Source organism: Phoca vitulina, unplaced genomic scaffold (genome assembly GCF_004348235.1).
Source record: "Phoca vitulina isolate PV1807 unplaced genomic scaffold, GSC_HSeal_1.0 scaffold2, whole genome shotgun sequence".
Taxonomy (NCBI): domain Eukaryota; kingdom Metazoa; phylum Chordata; class Mammalia; order Carnivora; family Phocidae; genus Phoca; species Phoca vitulina.
The window spans coordinates 16,873,172-16,892,138 of NW_022589705.1; the positions used below are offsets into that span (position 1 = coordinate 16,873,172).

Sequence of the window (18,967 nt, forward strand, 5' to 3'; positions counted from 1 at the left end):
TTTTACTTGGAATCCAATCTGCCTTTAAAGACATCTATCTAGCTCAGGGGATGATGACTCTATGTTTTACTTGGAATCAAATCTGCCTTTAAAGACATCCATCTAGCTCAGGGGATAGTAACATCTTCCCAACCAACATAAACCCTTTTATTAGAAACATTTTTAATGCCCCAAAACAATTCTTTGAAGAAAAAAAAAAAAAAAACTATCAACCCTCACACAAGACAACATAACCTACTGGCACTCAAATTTAAAAACTTAATATAATGACCTACTTATAATATAACTGAGATATATAAGACAAGTAATAGTAATGGAACACTATGCCTTTGAACACTGAAAGACATAATCAGGTAACCAAATGCTTACACCTATATGTATAGAAATGTGAGGGTTACAAATGAAGATTAATCAAATGTGTGGTATGGACAACTCACATATTGTTGCCAATGAAGCACATCGGATTAGTTAGTGGGAAATTTAAAAAATGGTAAAATAGTCTTGGTAGAATTCCAGACTAAACAAAATACATTCTTCCTTCAATTTACATGGTGAATATATTCCCAGAAAACTCAGTTTAGAGTAGAAGCATGTCAAAATATTTTCCATTTATACAAAAAAAAAAAAAAAATGTGTTATTTCCAGGATCAAATAATTACAAACAGGATTTTTGCCTATGTTAGTGTCTATTCGAATATTTGAATGCCCTGAGGCATCCAGGAATTTTCTTTTTTTTTTAATTTGGGGATGTCCTTCAATCTGCAAGACATGTGGCCTGTCAGTTAGCCGCTTAAAGCTGTCAGCGTTATGAGGGGGTTCTCACAGAGGTCCCACAAATGGCAACAAAGAAGCCCGAGGACAAAGAGTGAGAGAGAGATTGTGTAGCTGAATGGAGACAGTAAATCTACAGGAAGAGCTGAAAAAAGAAGGTACAGGAAAAGTGGAAATGGGACCCAAAAATGTCTGACACACTTCTATATTAGTTTTTGGGGGCTGCTATGACAAATTACCACAAACTTTGTGGCTTAAAATAACAGAAATGCATTTTCTTATAGTTCTGGAAGCTAAAAGTCTGAAATCAAGGAATCAGTGGGGCCACAGGACCTTTGAAGCCTCTCGGGGAAACCATTCCTGGGCTCTTCCAGCTCCTGGTGCCATCACTCCAATCTCTGCTTCTGTGGTCACATTACCTCCTCCTCTTCTGTGTGTGTCTGTGTCCCTCCGTGTGTCTCTTACAAGGATGCTTGTCATCGGACTTCGGGTTCACCTGGATAATTTGCGATGACCTCATCTAAGAGCCTTACCTCAATTACATCTGCAAAGATCCTTTTTCTGAATAAGGTAGCATTGACAGGTTCCAGGGTTTAGAGCATGGACACACCTTTTTGGGAGCCACCATTCAACTCACCAAAACCTCCTTCCATTCCAGTGCAGTTCTAGCATGCCTCATTGTGTCAACCAAAAACGCCTCTAAGGATATCCAAAAGAGATCCATGCGTGCAGTATTGTCGCCCTGAGAAACACCTGGGCTAGCTAGTTTTTCTGTCTGTATCTTCTTCTTCCAACAAAAGGTATAAAGCTATTCAAGAACTCTGAGCACATATCACTTACCCTCTCCCACTATTTACTGATTTAGTCTGGACTGTTATTCACAATATCTGCCTCCACTGATTTAGTTCCAGATGTTTTTCTGGTGCCAACACATAGCACAGTCAAGAACATCAAGGCCACTGAGAAAAGATTTAGTTCTGCCTCGTGAGGTGTTTACCACTTTTTGTGATCAAATCACTTAAACTAAGACTCATTTTTTACACCTGTAACATGAGGTTAAAATATTTTCCCTCAAAGGCTTGTGTGATGATTAAATGAAGTTAGACAGATAAATCAAATTTTAATATCTAGAACACAATGGAAAAATAAATGGTATTTGAGTATTAAATTTTGAATATCTCCATATTTAATGAGGAAAATATTTAATGAGGAAAATAAATTCTAAGTAGATTAATTTTGCAAATAATAAATATCTCCCTCTAACATTTCTTCACAGTTAATATATTTGGATGCTGCATACAGGTAAAGTAACAATATGTGAGTGGAGGCTGATGGGCATGTAGAAAATTTCATTTGACATGGATCAAAATTTTAAGTAACTTAGTATTCCAAGGGTCTCTCTGAAGAGAAATGAAACTTTCTAAAGATCCCAAGGACCTTCTTCCTTTTGCAAAAAGAATCTTGTGAGCTCAAAATAGAGAACCAGAGTTGCCCCAGACTGATCGGGGAATTCTGTCCCTCTTCATTAGAAGTTAGCCTTAGAGCAGACAAGGGTACAAGTTCCAAAAAAGCTTTGACATTGCAGTAATGCCAATGACGCATGTTAAAAAAAAAACAAAACTTTAAAATGAATATTTTAAACATGTTATTTGGAACCCACCTGGAGACCTCCCTTTGCTAGCCTTGCTGGGTGGGCTGGGTCCCTTCTGCAATTCTCCCAATTAAAACCTCATAAACAACTATCAAAGACAGGGTAACCTGGGTTATTTTCTTTTATTGTCTGCACAGATAAGATCAAGTAAGGTCAAGCAGTCAGCAGGAGTAAGGCAAATTTTGAAACCACATTCCATTGTCTGCATTTAATACCACCTGGGCGGAGAATGGCATTGTCACTATGATGATTTTGCTTTGAAGATATACAGAAATAGTCCTAATAATTAAACCTAATAATTGACATGTGATTGGTATGTGTGTATATAGGCAGGTATATTTTAACTATATTCTTTGCAGAGATGAAAAATTTTAAATTCCTTTGACCTTCCCCCTTTTACCATGTTTAAGTGACTGTGTTTAAATGTCTCCATCAGCTTATGATTTTATCTGGATCCCATGGCAAAATTTTTGAAAAGTACAAAAAATATTGCTATTATAGTGGGAACCTAGTTCAAGATTACATGTCAAATAGTCACTTTTATCTTTTAGCTCAATTGTAGTCCTTTTTTTTGCCACAGAGAATGGCTGGAAAACTGAACGTTTTTATTTCTAAAATGAAGAGCTTAAAGCATGAAAAAAATTAAATGTGAATAAGAAAAATAATCAACGAGCACCCCAAAGACCTCTACTAGTTTAGTTTGAAAACATATAGATGTGTATGTATGCGTGACATTTGCATATGTGTATGCATATATGCATTCATATATATCATATTCTAAATGCATGTGTATATTTGGTCATATATATGTGAGTATGTATATGTATGTCATATTCAAATCTGGTCACTGATGGTAGTGAAGATGACTGAAGGTCTGGTGAGTGAATCTAGCTGTCAGATTTCCAAATGATTGAAGTCGATTTCCATTTCTTCCGTCAAAAGCTTAGCTTTTGTCAAAAACACTGTGTAATCTCCATCTACAAGCTGCCATTGCTTAGGATACGAAATTCATTCTTGATCTAGTTTTGCGGGACCTGGAAAGTATGAGGTTTTTCCCTGATCTTATCACTGTGTTTTAAAATACGGCAGTCAGGGCGGTGCACCCCCGGCTCGCCGCCCTGCCCGGCACTGCGGAGCGCGGCGATTCCGAGCCCACCCCGGGCTGCAGCGGTCTGGGCGCGGGCGGCGTTCTCGGCGGCGGCGGCGGCGCCCACTCATGGGCCCCGGAGGACGCCTGGATGGGCACCCACCCAAAGTATTTAGAAATGATGGAATTAGATATAGGAGATGCCAGCCAAGTTTACATAGCATTCTTGGTTTACCTGGACCTCATGGAGAGTAAAAGCTGGTATGAAGTAAATTGTGTTGGATTACCAGATCTCCAGCTCATCTGCCTTGTCGGTACTGATAGAAGGAGAAGGATTACAGACTGTGGTGCCTACACCCACCAGTGCTTCCCTCCGCCATAACAGGATAAGGGAGATCTTGAAGGCATCTCGAAAACTGCAAGGTGATCCAGATTTGCCAATGTCTTTTACTTTGGCCGTAGTGGAGTCCGATTCCACAATAGTCTATTATAAACTTACTGATGGATTTATGCTGCCAGACCCTCAGAATATTTCCCTTAGAAGATGACACCTATACTTCCTGATGCTTACTGTGAGAGTGGATTCGAGATCCGTCAGCCTGGTTCATCTTTTATCTCAGAGATAGTTAGGGTTGACTTAGCTGGTCCTATTCCATAAGTTTTTCTTTTTGAAGAATAAAACTTTCCCAGATAGAAGAATTTTTTTGTTCATAAGTATAGGGTAGTTGCTCTAGAACTTTCTTACCTGGAGACAGTTTAATTACAGTTATATACAAGTTGATGCTTAGGATGTGTTCAGAGGGGTGGAACACGTGTGTTTCTTCTGTCATCGGCCACTCATAGCTGCCTCATTGTTCATTACTGCCACTGCTAACACATTGTTGAGACCCCCCCCTTTCTCTAATTCAACCCTCTCAGTGCCTTTTGGCCACTACAGCTAGCCTGCAGTTGAGTTTCGTGGACACCTGGACACTTGGAGAGTTTACTCAGTCTCCTTTTAAATCCCTAATAGAAAGTAACAGTTTTCTTTCTATTGGTTTTTATGTGGCATTTACAGTTGACTTTAAGTCAAAAGTAAAGATACACTCATCCAGAGTATAAAATTACATACATGTCTAGATTAATAGGGACCAGAGAAGTGCTACCGATTAGTTACTTCCTACCTGAGTAAAGGAAGTACTGGGCCTTCCTTTCCATTCTTATTACCACCACCCTTATTATATCATAGTTAGAATATTATGTGAGATAGTGAGAAACGGTGTCAGCTTTAAAGACATCTTTATTAAGTAGACCCAGTTATTCCACTTTTGTTAATACCTCCCAATTATGTTGCCTTAAGCATAAAAAATTATATGCACAAAGATTCCAAGTGACATTAATTATAATAGCCAAAATAATAATCACTTAAAAGTTTTAGGAAGGGGTCAGCAAACTTTTTCTGTAAAGGGCAGAAAAGAAATATTTTAGGCTTTGCAAACCATACAGTCTCTCTTAAAACTTCTCAAATGTGCCGTTTGTGGTACAAAAATAACCAAAGACAATATGTAAATAAATGGGCATGGCTGTGTTCTAATAAAACTTTATTTACAAATGCAGGGCCATAGTTTGCCAATCCCTGGTATAGGGAAATAGTTAATAAACAGATATAGATAGCCAATGAATGGAACATTATGTACTCATTAAAAATTAGTAATGAATAAATGAAAAACATGAGAAAATATTTAATTAAAAAAGCAAGATATGAAAGTGTGTGAATGGGTAAGATCATGGCTGTAAATAACACACCAAGCATATAATAAAAGGGTGACAAAATAAATTACTAACTGTTCTTATAATAGGGTGGCAGAGCAATAAATGGATGACTTTGTCTTTCTTTAGTATTTAGTATATTTTTCTTTATTTGTATTACTTTTATAATAATGTTTTAAAATTAAAAAAATATCTTGAGATCTAAAAAAAATAAATAAAAAATAAAATAACGTAAAATACGGCAGTCACATAATTGTGGAAAGATTAGGATGTAGAATCCTACATCCTGGACACAGCTTTCCATTTACTATCTCATCACAGGAAACTATTTAACTTCATTGGACCCCAGTTTTCTTACATATGTAATGAGAGCATTAAAATAAATTACCTCTAAGATGATATACTTGGTAATATAAAACATACATGTGCATCTAGGCAATGCACAGTTGGAAATATTGAAATCTACGATTTGTATTCAGATACTTAAAATTATTTCACTATTGCTAGGCTTTGGGTTAAACTTAGGCCCATGTCATTTATAACTGTATATATGTTTTAATTCAGTAATTTAGCAATGATATAAGAAATCAGGTGCATTTTATAAGTATATTTAACACCAAATCATTAAGAGGAACTATTGCTATAAGTCATTTCTTCAAGAGACTCTAGACCCTAGCTTCCGTGGAATTGTTTACCAGTCAAGGAAACATCTCCAGTTTTACTGGGGGTGTGGGGAGGGTGTAGCTATTCCTCCCCTGGCTCCTCAGGGAGAAGGCATTCTAAATTCAGCTCTATTCCCACTCATTTTAGAAAATAAATGAGATGTGGAGGGAAGAGTTTTCCCCTGATCCTCACTGGTTACTAGTGATTTAACCAGAGACTAAAGGGGGAAAAAAGCCCTTATAAAGTTAATATGATGAGAACAGATCATTCCCTGCTTGCACTGCTAGAACTGTGGTCCTCTGCTCCAAGTCAGAGGCAGACTATTTCTGGTTCTGAATTATTCATTAAACCTTAAAGGCAGTTTTTAGCCAGTCATTGAGTGTTCTCATAGATCCTAGCTGCTGCCAGTAACTCTGTCTTGAAAACACTGACTGCAGCTGTGATTTTAAGCATTAATGGCCAATCCCAATTCTGAAAGCTAGTGATCACAATTTTTATAGTGCCTCCTCCTTGTGATGCAGTCAATCGTAAGTTTCGGCGGCTTTATTTACTCCCTGGAAACCAACTGTTAGCTTGATGATCACACCCCACTGAGAAATTTACTTTACAACTTTCTTAAATCAGCAGGGGAACCCTTACAGAGCAAACTGCAGGCTTACCCCAAGAAGTAAACAGATCAAAAGTAAAATAACTCTTTTGGCAATCTAACACCTGTGCGAGTTAACAGTTCCCCATATCCAATCTGGATACTGAGTATTAAATTACATTTGGCCTGAGTCCATCAATGAGTGTATCGTAAGTGATATTCTTATTCAATGATTGGTTTTAATGAGATTTTGATGTTCCAGGAAGTTCAGTTGGAGTCAGTTGCAATCCAATGAATATCTGGTTGTCTTGAGATGACTTTCACTGTTTTAAAAACAGGGGGAGGCGTTTTCCTCGGTGGTTGCACTGAAGTGTTGCAATATGGAAGGAGAGGTGGCATAGAGAGTGGAGAATGTATGCTAGGATTAAGAGTAGCTGATTGAAAGCTTACTAGTGAAAAACAAAAACCCTGAAATATGCAAAATATTTGTGACACATGCACAGCCATCAAACCCCTGTTGCCATAACATCCTTACCAAAACCTTGTCTTGGAAATCTTTGGAAAGTTTCCTTTTACCTTACCATAATAAAAAAATTTTTAACAAATACTTCCTCAGGCCTTCTCACTTTTTTTTTTAACGTTCTTTTGTGTCCAAAGACAACAAGTTATGTCTTGTGCTGACAGTAAGTTATTTAATATATCAGCTGGGTGCTGGTGGTGGTGGTCACTGGGGAGTTTGTGGGGAGTAGAGATAAACAGATGGGAAGACAATTGATGTCAGCAGTTTCATTTTTTCTGGATGGCTGATTTCCATAACTGTAAGTTATTTTCAATGATAGAAAGTTATTTGCCTTGATTTGTTTACCATCCATTTTCACCTTCCAAGAAGAAAATCTCTTTGGGAAAGAATCATTTGTCATTACTGAATTGTATTGCTGGCTACCAGCTTTTGGCAATTCTGTCCATACATAGTTTTCATATATGTATTAGCCATTTATTGAAGTGTTAAAACAGAATTAGCTTTCATCCACATATTAAAGAATAAACAATATATCCCAAGTTACTTAAAAATTAGAAATTGACAAATTCATTCTCGTTTACTCTTTTTATAGAACTGGAGACCATGTTTCAGTCTAGGACTTGCAGCCAGCAGCTGCAGCTTCAGAAATGAAGAATGGAACATCCTTTCCTTCCCCCATCCCGCTAAATGTTACAAATAACTTCTGACTGGTTCCTAAAATAAAGTCAAGATTTTTTCCTCCTACTTGACATGATTAGTTTTGAAGCTCTGCTCCAACTACCCTGACCATATCCTTTGCCATCTTCAGTCACTCAAGAATATTACTTCTTAAACTTCTTCCATTTATTTTTTGATGATACTAAATAGTTTCTTCAAGGAAACATATGATGGTGGACTATATAATATAAAGAACTATAACCTGGCAAACTATAATGATAACTGAATCAACAGAAAAAAATATTCCACAATTGTCCATATTCTCTAGTAAATAATAGTTGCTATAGTATATATATATATATATATATATATATATATACACATATATAATATATAGTTATAGTAAATAACAGTAAGGTTTGCAAAATCTTGGTTTTATGGAAATTGAAATGATACTTGTTTTTGTCTACAAGGCTGTCTGAACAACAACATAGGAATTTAAATCCAGAAAAGTAGAATGCAGTGTAGATATTTCCAGCAGCATATTAATAAATAAAACACAATCATGTTACTTTGCTGTAATCAGAGAATCATTTCAAAATAAACTAGAAATAATTTGTGACACGTAATGATTATTATTGTAAGAAAAACTTATCTTTTTTTTTTTTTAAAGATTTTATTTATTTGACAGAGAGACACAGCGAAAGAGGGAACACAAGCAGAGGGAGTGGGAGAGGGAGAAGCAGGCTTCCCGCGGAGCAGGGAGCCCGATGCGGGGCTCGATCCCAGTACCCTGGGATCATGACCTGAGCCGAAGGCAGACGCTTAACGACTGAGCCACCCACGCACCCCAAAACTTTTTATCTTTTTAAAAATATATTTTGTTTCAAAGAGTTTTTCAGATTTCAAATTCCCTTAAGAAAGGCATATATCCAAATACATAAAACGATAAGTTCACGATATCATTTCAAGAATTGTTTTTCTTTGATAGGACATGAGAGAATGCATAGATTTTAACAGTTCTTAATCATCACTAATCATAAAGTATAAAATAGCAAAATTAAGGAACTATATTGTGTCTAACCTATCTAAAGCCAATATTATCAATCTCACCAACTCAGTAATTAACATCATGCATTGACTACAATCCTCGCCTATCCTTGGTCTCACACTCCTTAACTCCATAACTGCAGCAACCCCATTTCCACTCTACTTCAGCCACATTAAACTTTTTTTTTTTCTCTCAGACAGAACTATGTCTAATTAACCTTCATATACACAGGGCTTATCACAGTGGCCCCTATTTGGCACAATATATTTTTGAAAGAATGAGACTTCTCTTTTAATACACTTGTTCATTCATGGGGCACCTGGGTGGCTCAGTCGTTAAGCGTCTGCCCTCGGCTCAGGTCATGATCCCAGGGTCCTGGGATCAAGCCCCGCATCTGGCTCCCTGCTCAGTGGGAAGCCTGCTTCTCCCTCTCCCACTCCCCCTGCTTGTGTTCCCTCTCTCTCTGTGTCTCTCTCTGTCAAATAAATAAATAAAATCTTAAAAAATATATATATACTTGTTCATTCGCTCATACCTATTCACTCTGTCCTGTCCTTCGTGTTAAAGTCCAGAAGCTTGATTATTCCCTGTGCTTCCAACTATCTACTCTTTTGACCTCTCTTCTTTTACTCACCAGATTGGATTCTAATGCCAGCCATTTCAAGTAAGTGTCAACTCTCATGTCAGCTTTTCTTCTCCTTTGTCCTTTTGCAATATTTATCCTGCAATTCCTGAAATTCTCTACTATCTTCTCTGTCTTAAGGCTGCCAAATTCTGCTGGAAGAAATCACAAAACCAGCCTAAATACAATACATTTTGAGCCATGCTGTCTGAGTGAATTACCACAGCTGCTGAGAAATCCCTTGTATTCTCAAGTTCTCCATCCACCTACTGAGCATGGTGATCAAGGGTAAAGGCTTTGGAGCCAGAGAGTCTTGAGTTTGATTCGCAGTCCTATTTCTCACTGAGAGCCTTGAACAAGTTACATTCACTAAAGATTCAGTTTCCTACATTTAAAATGAGAGTATTTACAGCACATACTGCACAGAGCTTTTGGAAAGATTAAATGAGTTAGTGCATGTAAACTACTGAGTATGGTTCCTGGTAAACAGTAACCCCTAAACAAATAGTAGATATTATTTTTTTACTGATTACTATAATTAGAACCAAACAACTGGTGTTTCCTTTTTTTTTTTAAGATTTTATTTATTTTTTGACAGAGAGAGAGAGAGACAACGAGAGAGGGAACACAAGCAAGGGTAAGTGGGAGAGGGAGAAGCAGGCTTCCTGCCGAGCAGGGAGCCCGATGCGGGGCTTGATTCCAGGACCCTGGGATCATAACCTGAGCCGAAGGCAGATGCTTAACGACTGAGCCACCCAAGCGCCCCCAACTGGTGTTTCCTTAACATAACAGTTATTTCTGGCATTTCCACTTCACTTTTTGTATAATCTGATGACCGTGATTTTCCTTCTTGCAACTATTTCTCTTTTAATCTGGACTCCTGACCTCTGTCTTTCTAAACTTCCTAGTTCCTTTTAGTTTCATTTCCATCTTCAATCTTTTCCTCTACACTTCATAGCTCTTTCCGCTTTGGGTGACAAACATGATCATTTTTTTTCATTTCATTTTTGTGATGCAAATATTTCAAGTTTCCACACCATCTGTCCCCTTTATTTTGCTGCCAAAACTATGGAACTAGAGCACATCTTGATGCCTCCACTTACTCAAAATTCACTGACTCCTCAAATTTATCCCTTGTAATCAGGATTCAATGTGAACCTGTTCTACTGAATGGGTATATTGAATATTATATTGAAATTATTCTCTCCTAACTACTACTGACCTTCTAATCAACAATCCCTCCTTCTTGAAATCTCTCCTCATTTGTCTTCCAGGTTATAGAGTATCATCATCATTCACCTCTTCTTTCCAAACACTCCCTGGTTGTCTCTGGTACTGGTTCCTCCTCCTCTTTCAATCTTCAACAGTAATCTCTCTTATCAAAGATGTGTTCTGTTTTTAGCCCTTTCTGCTCTCTACCAATTGACTTCATTCATTCTCAAGTTTTTTGACTCTCCTCTCTGTTGAAATGGTTCATGAATCTGAAACTCTAAGTATGGCCTTACTTCTCCATTCCCAATTGTGCACTGTACCCACTTTCATTTACCTGTAACATTTTAAATTAAATCAGGCAAAATCAAACTCATTCTCCCTATTACTTCTCCATTGATTTTCCTATTTCTGTTAAAGGACCACCACCGTCTCTGTTCAAATCAAGGCGCTGTCTTTATTGTCCTGCTCTCCAGTTGCTCTCCCAACTCAGTATTTATCAGGTCTACAGATCACCATATATTCCTCACTTATATACCTTCCTCCACTCATAATTCCATTATGCTAGTTCAGGATTTTATTCTTCCTTTGTGGTTACAATAATCCTTTAGTTGGTTTTCCTGCTTCCAATCTGCTTCCTTATCCATTTTACATTTTGCTGATCATACCACTAGCCATCCTGAAAACCATCAGAGACTCCATTAAGTCTAAACTCATTCCTGTAGCCTCATCCTCTATCTACCTTATCTTTCCAGTTCTACATCTCTATACCCCATATGTAAAAGCATCCCATCTCCATACAGACTGCTCACTTTTTTCCATATGCCTGCCACACCTGATTATCTCCACTGCTTTCTCTCAGGTATTTGTCTCCTTCTGAAATTCCACTTCATCCTACGTGATTGATAAAATTCTATGCATTCTTCAAAATGTTGCTCAAATATAATTTTCCTATAGTCTTCCTTGATTCTCCCAACTGGTATGACGTCGGTTTATTTTGCATGTCCAAAATAATGTAAACGTTTTACAATGTTGTTTGCCTGTCTTAACTAGTATTAGTCTTAACCAGTTTATTAAAAGAAGAGATTTCATGGTATTTTTCTTTGTATCTCTCATACCATATAAAAGACTGAAGAATAGTAATAAATTGAATTGTTGACATGGACTTATGTATAGCAATATGGTAAAGATAAATAGAAGTAAAAGGACATAGAGAATCAAAAAACATCATGAATACCCATTACATTTCACCTTATTTTTGAAATATGTTTAGCAATTTGTTTAAATATAGGCATCCACTTCTGAAAGAAATTTCTAAATTTTCATTAAATCTATAAAGTTAATATTTTAGAACGACCTCAAAATAGATTCCATTAACTTTCAAATCCAACCTACTGTATCTACCCACATCCATGACCCACTCTGCCTTTTTCACCACAAATATGCTTCATGTTTCAATCATAATCTCCAAAATTAAACTCTCTTACCTGTTTTTGACCTCACTGAGCTTCTCAATCCACTGACTCTACAATTTTCTTCTACATTATGAACCCCTTCTTGGCTTCACTTCCTTCACTATCTAGCTTTGACCTCATGATTTCCCCACTCCAAATACTTTCTTGCTGTAACATCCAATTTGCTTGCTTCCCCATCTTTATTTCCCACAGCCAAACTGCAACCCCCGAATGCTTTCTTCATGTCATCCAGATCGTGAACTTCTAGGCAAGATCAAATAAATATACAGACTGCCATGACTATGAATTCAGGATCTTCCCTTCTTTTAACTCCAGTTTGTTTTAGCTCAAGTATCATTTCCTATGGGAAGTTTCCTTATGACATGGGCTTGCAGGCTAGTTAGGTATTTTCTCCTATGTTCCAATCTGTGCATGCATTTCATTTGTTTCTTGCGTAAATATTTCTTAAGTCTATGTCCATCTAGATGTTTGGTACACAGGAATAAACAAAGTAGATAAACTTCCTGCCATCCTGAAACTTACATTCTAATGAGGGAAATATTATACACATAAGTAAGTTCATGGATAATATAATATCAGACTATGATAAGCAATAGGAAAAAAAATAAAGCGTAGTAAGGTAATATCCTATTTCAAATAAGGATTTTAAAATTTCTTATGACAATTCAACTTCTATCATCCAACCTAAGATTCTAGGGCCATAATATGGTAGAGAAGTCCTCTCTCAGGAGCTAACATGAGAACAAAAACTGGAATGAAGTTTAGTAAATAAAACTGTATATATTAAATGTTAAGTAAAATATATATAAATTTCCACATTTAAACTATTTATTTACATATTGAACACATATAAATGTATTGTTCAATCCATTTTGTATTTATTCAATCTATTTTTATTGAAAATTCCTTTTTTTGCACTTAAAAATTATTTTTGGATAAGAATCATTTCCTTTGGGGAGACTCCTATAGATTAAACTCATGAGATAAAAGGTAGGCTAATTTGTAAGACTCTTAATTCATATGCCAAATGTTAACCGGCAACTAACAAATATTGCTTGCTTTGGTAGGAAGTTTCTACATTGTCCCCAAAGATCCCTGCCTGTTATTATTGTAATCCTATGGGCCCTATCTAGTGACTCCCTTCTAATGAACAGAATATGCAAAAGTGATAAAATTACACTTTCATTTTGAGGTTACAAAGAGACTTCGATTGCAGTCTTGCTCCCCCAGCCTCTCTTTTTCACCTGTTCTTATTCTATCAACTTGTGAGCTGCCATAGAGATAGGTCTACATAGCAAGGAACTAAGGGCAGCCTCAGGCTCATAGTCAGTGAGGAAATGCACCATCAGTTCAACAACCTGTGAGGCTGTCCTGACAACAACAAAGTGAACTCGGAAGCAGATCTTCCCCCAATTGAGCCTTCAGATATGATCACAACTCCAGCCTTGATTATGGCCTTGTGAGAGACCTTGAGGCAAGTATACAGTTGAACTGTACCCAGATTCCTGACATAGAGAAACTGTGAGATAATAAATGTTTGCTCTTTAAAGCAAGTAAGTTTTGGGTTGCTTTGTTACACAGCAATAGATACCTAATATAACTGCGTTTTTCCAACTCTAGGGTATCCATATAAATGCTTGTGGAATGAATTAAATAAATGTTCAGGATTTTCTAATTGTATCATCCAATTCTGTTTTTTTTTTCTTTTACTAGAAATTCATACTTTCTGATATAAAATAGTTCCCCAAATCACCCAGTATTCAATACAATCACTTAAACATCAAGAAGTCAGATTGAAACATCGTTTAGAATTACATTTAATCACCCACTGCAATTTCAAAATTTCTAATCACTTCACGAGTAAAAGTGCTGTTATTGTTAAGTGTTTAAAATCAGTAAAAAATCAGGGGCGCCTGGGTGGCTCAGTCAGTTAAGCGGCTGCCTTCGGCTCAGGTCATGATCCCAGGGTCCTGGGATCGAGCCCTGCGTCGGGCTCCCTGCTCAGCGGGGAGCCTGCTTCTCCCTCTCCCTCTGCCTGCCTCTCTGCCTACTTGTGCTTTCTCTCTCTCTGTCAAATAAATAAATAAAATCTTAAAAAAAAATAAAATAAAATAAAATAAAATCAGTAAAAAAGCAAACCCTGGATCTGCTACCTACTAGTTATATGACCTACGGTAAGTAGTTTAATCTTATTAAACTCCTTCAGTTTCCTAACCTATCAAAAAAGATTATATTACCCACCTTAGAAAGTTTTTATAAAGATTAAATTCAGTAATGTGTTTGACCAATAGTAAGCAAAAACGTAGCTGTCATAATTAGGCCCCAAACAAAATATCCTGGAAAAAAAAAAAAAAATCCTTTTTGCAAAACTTTGAAACCTAGACTGAATGTTTCAATTTATACTGCACTCTGAAGTGTATGTGACCCAGGTCATGTTAATCTGTTAATCCATTATATGACCTAAGAATCTCTAACTTAGGCTAGAATTTAGAGGTTGAATTGTCATGAAATATTTTAAAATCATTTGTTTATGGTCCTTGAAGCTTTACTAAATGGAAAAACAGATTTGTTTTTGTCTAGCATGCATAAATACCAAAAGACACAGAATTGCCATTAATTTTCCCAACTGCAACGTCCTTATCCATCAAGTTCTTTAAGTTCTTTCCTTAAATATCATTTTGAAATTGTGATGCAATCTGAAAATGCCAAACAACTATACTTTAACTTTTCTGTTATTTTTTCCTATATCCTGTCATAGTCTGAAAGCATATTACATAGTTAAGAAATGTTTTTCTCTTGGAATACAGTTATTTACTTTGAAATGATAAACCTAAGGGGAAAATCCTATTTGTGAAGTAAATATACTCTTTTCCAAGTAAAGTCACATCAAGGAAGAAATGCAATGTGATTCAATATTAAAATCTGTGACAATATGGAAATGAGATATTCTACACAATACTTGCTCAAAAATATTAATATTTTAAAATCATCCTCTATAAAACAATATGTGGAATGACCTCTCTAAAATATTTTTTAGTAAGCTATGGATATTTCCAATATGGGTAAACATTAGGGGAGGATGACTCAATTCCTTCAAAAATTCTTTCTATCCCAAAACTAACAAATAAATAAGTGCCTAAAAGATAGATAAAAGAAAGCCATATATAAATATAATATACATATTGCTTTTAAACACAGTTTTTCAAGCTGAGTAGATACTTAATAGAAATCTATTAACTGTTAATATGATTTATCTCAAAAGATATTTCAGAAAGTTGCCTTAGAAACAGAGGTTTCTTTTCCTTTTATGATCTTACAAACTATATTCCTAATTATAATCTTAAAAGTTGTACTTACTTTAAAAATAATGATTTTCCTGCTTGTATCAGATGGGTCACTTAAATTAGGTTAATCTATTATTGGCTGTACTAATTACAGAACTGATTAGTTAGTTACATATAGGTCAATTTTATGTTTTAAAGTAATCTTTACCTCCCTAAAGGTTGGTAAATGTATAACTATTTCTAATTTTATGTTTAAACTCTTAGTGCAGGATTTCCTAGTGTATAATTCACTACCCACATGGACTCTTTTGAATGTAAATGGATTTTTTAAAATACACACTTTAGTTTCATACATTTTCCATTGGTTTTCATTTTCATATTCACTTGAGGACTACACTAGTTACTTGCTAAAAGAATTAATACAATTTAGGATTCACAAATTAAAACTGGGGCGTTTACTTAGTATTGTAATTTAGGGTTCTGCCATATAATACTTAAACATTGTATAAAGTTTAAAATGTACATATGCAAATACAAATTATTGGAATTCTACTAAGTCATAGAACATTTTGTTATCAGGAGGTCATAGCTGCTATCTTGTGCTGGTAATGGTATCTGTTCTTTTAAATATTTTTGTAGTGATTAATCTATTTTTAGAGAAACTGATAGTGCCAGTTTTGAACTTATAAATTCATACATCATTACCATTTTGTTTCTTTCAATATTTTTGCTATCACAGATATTTTTCTATAGGTAACTGAGATACATCACTCATAGACACACACATACACACACACACACACCTGCAATAAAAAAAGTTAGAGGAATTCTCTAGGGCAAGTTTTCCACATTGAGGTCTGTGAAACTTCTTGAGTCCATGAATATATTCTGAAAGATTCTAATGACAGGTTTTAAATTTTGTGTTCTTTCTTTCAAATATAAGCTAAAAAGGAGTTAAATCCAATCATGTTCTGGATTATTTATGAGCATCTTCTACCCTAGTTTTGCAGTAGGATTTTATTGCTTGCATTTACCTTTGTTTTTGCTTTTTACTGCATTTGCACTTAGGGAGGGCCAAATGAGGTCAAGGAATGATATAAAACAAAGGTTTTTTCAGTTCAAATAGAAAAAAATGATCAGAAAGTGGAGATATATGTGTGCAGAGGGTATAAGCATGCTAAATCCAAAAAAAAGAGAGACCTGCACAACCGCAGTAAGCACCATGTGCAAATTGTGAGTGTAAGAACTGCAGCCACTCTTCCTAGAACATACCAACTTACGGCAGTTCATTAGTAGTCAGAGTCACAGCAAGTGGGCATACTAACTACAATGACCAGGACAGTGATTCCAGGATGATACAACATTCTTAAAATTAAAAGATAAAATCAATAGCAAATGAAAATTTTAAAATGCTAATATATCTTTATATTATTAAACGCAGCCTGATCAGATCAAATTCAAGAAAGCAGTTGTGTATGCCACATTAATGTTATTAATTTAAACTTTATTATTTTAAAGTCTTACTTGCAATTGTTTAGTTTTTTAGTTATCTAAGAATGAAATGAATAATAAATTTATTCCTAACCTTTATACACATGGATGGCATATGTGTTTGTAAATATGTTATATTACAAAAGCCAATCTAGGCAAATAATGCTACCCACAATTTTATTATTATTATTATTATTATTACTATTATTATTACCATCATCATCATCATCTACCTTTTAGATGGAGCCATTTGATGATTCTAACCTGAGAAACCTTGCTCTATGCTTTAAAGCTTCACAAACACAAAGCAGAATAAGTAATATACATACACAAGCAAGCACACATCATACTAAAAATTTCTCAGTTCCTACACCTATTCCAAAATGTAAAAATTATGAAATTAATCTGATATTCTTTTACATTTCAATTTCAAAAGGTATTCATGGCCTATTACATTAATGTAATGACATAATAGTGAAACCATACAATTTGTAAAGCACTCTTTCAGGGACCTTGCAAAACAGTTCAACATCCTCTCAGGAGGTGTCTGTGTGGATCAAAGGTCCAGAATTAGGCCCAAAAGGAGGGGACAGAGTTTTCAAGAAAGAAGAAAAAATCATTAAAAGTTCTCATTAATATATAACATTAGTATACGACTCTTGGAAAATGATGAATGAAGCACGGAATTTAGGCCTATTTTAAGCACACACACACACAAAAATCTCCTTGAGGCTTACCAAGATGGAGTAACACATGAGTCTAAGGTCAAAATCATGGCTTAATAAAAAGCACTTTGGTCAGAGTGTACTGATATGCATAATTTATCTCTAGTGACTGAATTGGAGGCTTGGGGCTGTAGCAGAATCCACTGGAAACAAGACAACAGATTGCAAACGAATAAGCCAATAATAAAAGAATTTAGTCTAGGGTCATGGCAAAATTGATGAAGAAATCAATCCCATTAATTGAAGTTGGAAAAAAGCATGTGCAAGGACATAAAGACTCCTAGGAAAGGGTTTACAGATAAACATGTTAAAACCCTGAACACATTCATCTTATTTAGTCACTCCACTCCTAGCTCACCTGAAAGCAAGCAGTGTTTACATCTATTGGTATTCGTATTTATTCTCTGTAAAAGGTAAACAGCTCAATACTGGGGTCATGACTTCTACATCCCGAGAGTTCTGAATAAAATAAATCTCTCAGGTGCTTCTACATCATAAATGTATTTCCAGCTCCACTTGGGGAAAACATTTCCAAGTGGGCTAATGACACACTCAAAGAAGGCAAATGTCCTTTTAATGCATGTGATTTGTGTTAAAGATGCTTAAAGAACAAATAGTTTAAGTTGTTGAAATACAGTTACAATTTGTGTTATTGTTACATCCACTGCACTAAGAAACATATTTAAAATGAATTTTAAAAGGATAATTTAAATGTGACACAGAGGCAAATATTAAAATAGTCATTCTTATGCTATAAACTCTATTTCTTTTTTAAAACAAAAAATATTAAGTGACACATTCTGAGAAAGTGCAATTCTCTTCTGAGTTTACACAGCATAAAATGAATAAAAGTCAATCTACCTGAAAAATTATTCTAAGGGTTTAAATTATCTGGACTAAATCTCAACACTGATTTAATAATTAACCAGATAATTTATATACATTCCATTTTGTAGGTCTCAGTATATATATTGTTAATATCTCAAAAGAGATTGTTTTACAAAATATCAAATTGTAATAATCATGTCCCTTCTGACATCTCACTAGTCTGCCACTTAGTTTATATTTCTGGTTCTCTAGACTATCTTCTATTAACTGACTGGAAACCAAATTTAAACCAATTGATGCACAAGTGAAGTTAGCTTTGTTGGCCGTGCTCATCCTTGTCAGTTTGACAGCTTTCTTAGTCACCACAAATTGGCTCACACAGATCTTTAAAGATCTTTTCACCTACAAGAGAGATCAAGCATGTAGGGATTGAGGTTCCTCAGTAGAATGAATGAATGAAAGAATGAAAGAATGAACGATCTACCATACAATCTACTTGGAAAAACTCAAGTCCTGTTTCTCTATTATTCTTCACCAAATATATTAAGGGTGAAAATAATAGTTAATTATGAATACAATTGTCTTTAATTTGTTAAAT

The 18,967-nt window shown here is 35.4% G+C and overlaps 1 protein-coding gene and 1 pseudogene across 1 annotated transcript in view; both read left to right on the plus strand.

Annotated features, from left to right (window-relative positions):
- OLFM3 (olfactomedin 3) overlaps positions 1-18,967 on the plus strand; it is a 191,544-nt gene that overhangs the window by 82,195 nt on the left and 90,382 nt on the right. The gene's annotated exons all lie outside the window — the stretch shown is intronic.
- Positions 890-7,613, plus strand: LOC116641317 (annotated as a pseudogene).